The sequence below is a fragment of the Chrysochloris asiatica genome, unplaced genomic scaffold (genome assembly GCF_000296735.1).
Source record: "Chrysochloris asiatica unplaced genomic scaffold, ChrAsi1.0 scaffold00196, whole genome shotgun sequence".
Classification (NCBI taxonomy): domain Eukaryota; kingdom Metazoa; phylum Chordata; class Mammalia; order Afrosoricida; family Chrysochloridae; genus Chrysochloris; species Chrysochloris asiatica.
Genome location: NW_006408714.1, coordinates 1,690,762 through 1,699,547, shown reverse-complemented (window position 1 = coordinate 1,699,547; position 8,786 = coordinate 1,690,762).

Sequence of the window (8,786 nt, the reverse complement as noted above, 5' to 3'; positions counted from 1 at the left end):
GCACTCAAAATATGATTGGGAAAGAGCAGCCTCCTCAAAGTAGAGTTGACCAAGATGAGATGAATCAATTAAAGCTTTAGGGACCTTCATTTGCTGATGGGGCACAACTGAATTTGAGGAACAACAACTGTAAACATCCTTTAATAATTGGAACTTGGAGTTTATGAAGTATGAGTCTAGCAAAATTGGAAGTTGCAAAAAATGAAATGGAAGTCATATATATCAATATCTTAGGCATCAATGAGCTGAAATGGATTGGTTTTGGCCATTTTGAATCTGAAAGTCACATGGTTTACATCACAGAATGACAAATTGAAGACGAATGGCATCACATTCCTCATTAAAAAGAACATAGCAATGTCTATCTTCAAATATAATGCTGTCTGTGATAGGTTAATATCCATGTGCCTGCAAGGAAGACCAGTTAATATCACTATTATTCAAATTTATGTACCAACCACTAAAGCCAGTGATGATGAAATTCAAGAATTCTACTAACTTCTTCAGTCTGAAATTGACCAAACATGCAATCAAGGTGTATTGATAATTACTGGTGATTAGAATGCAAAGGTTGCAAAGGACATTTTTCCAAATTTGTCCTTTCCAAATATTTTCCAAATATGTCCTTGGTAATAAAAATAATGTTGGACATCACATGAAATAATTTTTCAATTACTTTTCATCACAAATACCTTTTTAAAACAACATAAAGATATTATACACATGTCTTTTCCATATGGAATACACAGAAATCAAATTGACTATATCTGTGGAAATAAACAGTGGAAAAGCTCTATATTATGAGCCAAAACAAGGTCAGGACCGACTGTGAAACAGACCATCAATTGCTCACTTGGAAGGTCAACCTGAAGCTGAAGAATATTAAAACGAGCTCACAAGAGCCAAAATAGTAACATGAACATATCCCACCTAAATTTAGTTTAGAGTTCATCTCAAGAACAAATGATGCATTATATACTAATGACCAAAAAACAGAACAGTTGTGGGATGACATCTAGAGCATCATACAAAAAGAAGGCAAAAGGTCATATAAGAAAAAAAAGGGAGAACAAGAACACAAAAATGAATGTCAGAAAACACTCAGAAACTTGATTTTTCTCACCAAAAAAAAATATAAAAAATTGAGGAGGTAAAGAAGCTGAACACAAAATTTCAAAGAGCAGCTCGAGAAGACAAAGACAAGTATTATAATGAAATGTGCAAAGACCTGGAGTTAGAAAATCAAAAGGGAAGAACACACTCAGCATTTCTCAAGCTGAAAGAACTGAAGAAAAAATTTAAGCCTAGAGTTGCAGTTGAAGGATTCTATGGGTAAAATATCGAATAATACAGAAAGCATTAACCGAAGATATAAGCAGTTTACAGTCACTGTACCAAAAAGAAATTGTCAGTATTCAATCATTTCAAGAGATACCAGATGATCAAGATTGGTATTGAAGAAAGAAATCCAAGGTTCTTTGAAGGCATTGGCAAAGAACAAGCCTCCGGGAATTGATTGAACACTAATAGAAATATTTCAAAAAACTGATACAGCACTGGAACATGACGTAAGTATTAGAGGCAGACTCACTGACAGCCTGCAGTGTGCAGCTGATAACACCTGGCTTGCTGAAAGTGAAAAGGATTTAACATACTTACAGATGAAGATCAAAATACTCATCTGTGTCAATAAATATGGAAGAGAGCTACCTGGCCTACTGACTGGAAGAGATCCATATTTGTGCCCATTACAAACGTAGGTGATTTAACAGAATGGGGAAGTCTATCAGACAATATCATTAATATTAGATCCAAGTAAAATTTTGTGAAAGGTAATTCAAATATAGATGCAAGAGTACATTGGCTGGAAACTGCCAGAGGATCAAGACCAATTTAGATGAAGACATGGTATTCTCTGTTTTCAGCAAACATCCATCAGATGTCGGCAGGGCTATCATTGCTGACATCCGATGGATGTTGGCTAAAAATAGAGAATACCAAAAAGATGCTGACCTGTGCTTTATTAACAATGCAAAAGCTTTTGAATTTTTGTGAGTCATGACAAGCTATGGAAAACATTGTGAATAATGGGTATTCCAGATACTTGATTGTGCTCATGAGGAATCTTTGCATAAACTAAAAGGCAATCATTCTAACAGACGATGAGAAAACTGAATTGTTTAAAATCAAGAAAGGTGTGTACCAGGGTTGTATTTTTTCACCTTGCTTATTCAATGTGTATGCTGAGCAAATAATCCGAGAAGCAGAATTATATGAAGAACATGCCATCCAGATTAGAGGCAGACTCATAACAGCCTGCAATATGCAGATGAAAACACCTGGCTTGCTGAAAGTGAAAAGGACTTAAAATACTTATGGATGAAGATCAAAGACCACAGCCTTCAGTATAGGTTGAACCATTAGTAAAGAAAACATAAATTCTCACAACTGGGCCTGTAAATTGTTGTTGTTGTTAGGTACTATTGAGTCGGTACCGACTCGTAGCGACCCTATGCACAACAGAATGAAACACTGCCCAATTCTGGGTCAACCTCACAACAGGAGGGCCAGTAAATAACATCATGATAAATAGGGAAAAGATTGTAGTTATCGAAGATTTCATTTTGCTTGGAACCACCATCAGCACTCATGGAAGCAGTAGTCAAGAAAACAAAGGATGCATTGCATCAGGCAAATCGAATGCACAAGATCTCCTCAACGTGTTTAAGCTCAAAGATATCAGTTTGAAGACTAAGGTGAGCCTTTCCCAAGTTACTGCCTTTTCAATAGTCTTATATGCCTGCCAAAATTGGACAATGAATAAGGAAGACAGTAGAAGTATTGATCCATTTGAATTATGGTATTAGAGAAAAGTGTTAAAGAACTATGGACTGCCAGAAGAGCAAACAAATCTATGTAGGAAGAATTACAGCCAGATGCTCCTTAGTAGTCAGGTTTGGGAGACTTTATGTCTTCTACTTCTGATATGTTTTCAGGAGGGAGTAGTGCCTAAAAGAGAACATCGTAGGTGGGAAAGTGGAGGGTCCGTGAAAAAGAGGGAGCTCCCCAACATGATGCATTGACCCAGTCGCAGCAGCAATGGACTCAAGCATAGTAACAATTGTAAGGATGGAGCAAGGTCATGCAGTGTTTTGTTCTTCATATAGTGTTGCTATGAGTCGGAACCATCTCAATGGCGCCTAACAACAAAAACAATCAAGCGTCTCCATTATCTCTTCCCACAGATGTAGTCAGTTTAAATCCTATGTATTCCATCTGATGAGTTCCACGTGTGTAGTCTCCATTAGTATTGTTTAAAAAAAAAAAAAAAAATGCAATGAATAAGTTGTTGGTCTTTCAAAATTCTGTGCTGCTCTCTCCAGTATCATTTCTATCACCACCTACTTATCCTTCCTCTTTGTTTTCACCTCTTGTATCCTAATCATTAAATCATCAATCCATTTTAATTGCATATTTAATTAATTTCAGACTGATGAATTTGGTAGAATTATTCAATTCCATCATCAGTGACTTTTGTGGTTGGTGTGTAAATTTGAATAATAATAGTATTATTTGGCCTTTCCAGTGGGATTCCTGATGTGGTGTTGTAGGATAAGCACTGGACTGTGAACCACAAGATTGACAGTTCAAATCCCCAAGCTGCTCCTCAGAAATCCTGCACATGGTTGCTATGAGTTGGACCCGAATTGATGGCACTTAACAACAACAACATAGACTGTTGTATATTATCTTATCACAGTCAGCATTGTACTTCAAGGTAGATCTTGAAGTAAATTAATGCACTATATTGTTAAGTACTGGTGAGTCATTCTGACTCATAGCGACCCTGTATAGGGTTCCCGTGGAGTGACTGGTGAGCTTGAACTGCCGACCTTGCAGTTCAAAAGACTTTGCAGTCTAGCGCATTAATCCACAGTGCCACACCAGGACTATATTTACTTCTAGATATGATGCATCAATTTACACTCCAACTATAAGTCTCCCATAGTTCCTCCTTTCATACGTAGCCTGAAAGACTATTTGTGAAGGTTGTGGTTGTGCTATTTAATTACAAGCTGTTAGCTTTTATAGAGTGACATGTAAAGACAAAATATTGATTTTTTTCATCTATTTTTTAAATGGGAGCAAATGTCACATAGAACAAAGATTTCATTACATTTAATAAGGCATTAAGAAAATCTTCCAATTTTCATTTAATTGCTTCCTAAAATTACTGGTGTGGCACTATAGGATAATGCTGTAGATCTCAAGGTCAGTTTGAACTGCAAGGTCAGCAGTTCAAACCCACCAGCTGTTCCTCGGAAACCCTATGAGTCAGAACCAACTCTATGGCACTAAACAACAACAAGATTCATAGAAGAGTCATGAATTTAAAAATGTATCTTCTCTGCTTTGATCTTTATTTCTGCATCTGTTTAGTTATGTTCAGTCTTCACCTGACTGGCACAATGCTGAAGTTAAACATTTGAATTTTTTTGCCAACAATTAACCAGTCATTTCCAAATAGCTATATTTCCATAATTTAGATTAATTAAAAGGTCATGCATTTATCCAAAAATATAGAGGAATACTTACGACACACACCAGGAGAACTGGGCATGGGTTCTACATGTTACACCTCAGATGGCCTGCTCCTCCCTAGCCCTCAGTTTCTTCATGGTTTAGGAGAGAAAGTAGACCTGCACTTCTTATTCTAAATCACTGTAATTCTTACAATGAGGAAAACTTTTAAGATCAATCAGACTTCTCAGACATAATTAACAGCCCTGAGAATACACCAACACTCCTGCCCCCCCTTTCACCAACATCACCTTTTAAATATACAAGAAATGAAAGCATATGCTGATTGTGGTGGTAGTGGCTGTATGCCACAAGTTGGTTTCGACTCACAGCAACCCTGTAAGGGTTTCCGAGGCTGTGTATCATTACTTGAGCAGAAAGTGTCATCTTTCTTTCATGAAAGGTTGGTAGATTCGAAGTACTAACCTTGTGGTTAGCAGCCCAGCTAGTACTCACTACTCTACCAGAGGTCCTTCGAGTTCATGATTGCTGTTGTTAAGTGCCGTCGAGCTGGTTCCGATCCACAACGACCCTGTGTAGGGTTTCCTAGGAGTGGCTAGTAGGTTTGGATCATCGACCTTGCAGTTCAAACTGTCCTTGCAATCAAGCGTAGTATCTTGCAGCGCCCTCTTTTCCTCCTACAAGGACCTCTGGTGGCACTGTAGGGTAAGCACAAGATTGATAACCACAACCACATGGTCAGAGGTTCAAACCCACTAACTCCTCTGCTAAAGAAAGATGAGGCTGTGTGTTCCCATAAAAATGTGCAGTCTCAGAAATCTTGCATATGATCGCTATTAGTCAGAATCCACTATGTCAGTGAATTTGGTTTTTGGTTTCCTCATATGTCTGGTTTCTTTACTAGAAAGAAACTTGCCACTATGGAATGAATTTGAATCCTACCAGCTTCCTATGTGGCATTTTAATATATATTTTATATGTAGGAGAGAAATGAAACGCAACAAACAACATTAAAAGTCATACCACTAATGATGGTGGAGTTGAAACAATATGTACTAGACTTTCAGAGAACTAAAGTTAGACTTGCTGAAAATTTGTCTGACTTTGAGACTCTGAAAGTCTAGTGCATATAATAGAACAATTGAGCTCCCACATCACTGTCTATGTTCTGCCTAAAAAATTTACTTAATATTTCATGCTGTTGTTTAACCCCAAAGGGTTTCCAAGGAGCAACTAATGAGTTTAAAGTACTGACCTTGCACTTCAAACCAACCTTGCCGTCTAGTGCTTATCCTATGGGCCCACATCAGGACTGCTAAATATTTTTTAATACACATTTGTTCATACTCAGATCTTTGTTCCCAAGTATATAAACTATTGTTAAAGTGATGATTAGACAAGTTGAAGGACGGAGAAAAGATAGTTAATCACGTTGTTGTTGTTGTTGTTAAGAGTTGGTTTCAACTCATAGCAACCCTGTATAGGGTTTCCGAGGAGCAACCAATGAATTTGAACTGGCATGCTTGTGGTTTGCCATTTGGTTCTACTCCTACAATGCCACACCAGGATTCCATTATAATAGATCATAGTTTATTCAGTGATAATCACATTATTTTAAGTATTATCCATTTGGTTCTGACTCAATAGCAATCCTGTATTATTCTTCAAATCCACCATCCTCTCCTCCAAAACCTTATTGTTGTTGTTGTTGTTAAGTGCCGTGGAGTCAGTTCTGACTCACAGTGACCCTCCTAAACCCTATAAAGGGTCATTATGAGACGGAACTGACTCAACAACATGTCAACAACAACATAGGGTTTCCAAAGAGTGGCTGATGGAGTTGAGCTGCCAATCTTGGTTGCAGTCCAATATTTACCCTAGAGGGCAACTGTAGTAGACACTCTCTATTGTATAGTGGCAAAATGAGTCAAAGTGCATGCTATTCTATGGATCTGAGGAACGTGAATAAAACTCAGTAGAGGAAGCAAACTGTGCTGATAGTGTTTTCTCAGTCAGAGGAGGAGATACAGCCCAAAGGAAGATTTCCTACTTATCTAAAATTCGACTCCCTCACATTGCCTTAATTTTAAGTGTGAGAAACATGTCTAACTATAACAAAATAAAATTATACTGTGAGCTAGATAGCCTGTAGAAGTTTCACACATTGGTATACTTTTTATGTTACTGGGAACTGCAGCTAGGAATGGATGCCTGGTATAGGACTGTAGGATCAGCAACAGACTGTTAACCCGGAGGTCAGTTGTTCAAACCCATTAGCTGTTCCTAGGAAACTCTTTATAGGGTCTCTATGAGTCAGAACCAGCTCAACAGCATTTAACAACAACAACTAGGGGATAATGGGTATTTAAATGAAAAATCAACAAATTTCTTTAACAAATCTGGGCCTGCCTTTATGTTAAATATCTTTCTCTCTTCTCCTTGTTTAAGTCTTACCAATGTTTTGCTAGTCTCTTGATTCTTGTTTTGCTGTAAACAGTGCAGTTGATTACATTTTAAAGTCAACCCTATGTTATTTGCATTATATACTCCAGGAAAATTATAGTCTGCTTTTTTAAAAGTGTGGATTCAAGGGAAATGTAGCCTGCTTTGTTCCTTGCCTTTTAAATGCTAATTTATTAAACCTTATCCTTTCTATTTCATTTTTACTTTAAAAATTTTAAGCCTAGTTAATAAGGCAGCTGTATCAAAAGAGCTTTTGAAATCCTGAAGACTCTCAACATGCTTTAGTTTGTACTCAGACATTCCCAATGATCTTTCAAATGATCTTTCAATGATCATCATAGTTATAACACCATTACAAATGGGAATACTAAATGGATTATAATCACCAAATACAAAGAAAATAACCCAAAATTCAAGCTGTTGCTACTGCATTGATTCGGACATAGGGAGTTGATGTTGTTAAATGCCCTCAAGTTGATTCCAACCCATAGCGACCCTGTATAAGTTTCTAAGGAGCAGCTGGTGAGCTTGAATCACTGACTTTTTGGTTGAAACTGACTTTGCAGTCCAGCGCATTAACTCACAGCGTCTCACCATTGATGCTCCTTGATACAATGGCTACAGGACTTTCTTCATGGTAATATTTATTAAAGCAGAATGCCAGAACTTTCTTCTGCAGTGCCACTAGTAGGTTTGAACTGGCAACCTAAACGTTACTAGTTAATCACCAAATGTCTGTACCACCCAGGGACATTTAAAAAGAGAAAATATAAAAATATAACCTACCTTCACATGTTGCTAAAATTTGAATAATTAAGTAAATATAAAATTATTAGTTAACATACATAAAAGACACACAAGGTAAAATGCTCACTCTTAAAAGTGAGAAAAATATGTATCTGAGATTAAAGAAATATGTATAACTGTATATCAAAGAACTGATTTTGCAATAAAAATAAAGAAGATTAAATTGTATTACCTACTACAAGAAAAATGAGGTACATTTGGAGCATAACTATGTTACGTTTTGCATTGTAAATGGTATAAACTTTTTGAAAAACAATAAGATAATATATGTTATTGTTGTTAAGTGCTGTTGAGTCAGTTCCAACTCATAGCAACCCGGTATAGGGTTTCAAAGGAGCAGATAGTGGATTTGAACTTTTGAGCTGCCGACCTTGCAGTTCAAATCGACCTTGCAGTTGTTTTGAATGCCTATCCCATAACACCACACCATGACTCCAAAGTATATACAACAGTTTTAATGACTTCATAATCTCTCCCAGGAATTTATATCATAATTATGACCCAACAGAGGCACACAGATACTCACTAGTACACCATTTCTTATATATTAAAAAACAGATCACAAAAAGCTATAGTAGACAATAACTTTGAAATCATATATTAGTACAACTGATATTATATATCTATTAATTCTAATATTTTAAAGAAGTGTGCATTTATAAGTCATTTGAAACCAGAAACTGAAGTTTTACTTATATAATGTTTATAATTATAGGAGTATATACTATATTTAAGGATCTCTGGTACAGTAGTGTTTATGAATCATGCTTATAACCTCTAAGTCATCAGTTGGAAGCACCAGCTATCTGCAGGAGAAAGATGAGGCATTTTGTTCTTGTAAAGATTTACAGGTTTGGAAACCCTATCTAGGGTTGTTATGAGTTGGAACCAAATCCACAGCGTATAACCATCACCACCACCACCATACTTTATTTGGAGACCTGGTGTGGCACTGTGGGTTAATACGCTGGACT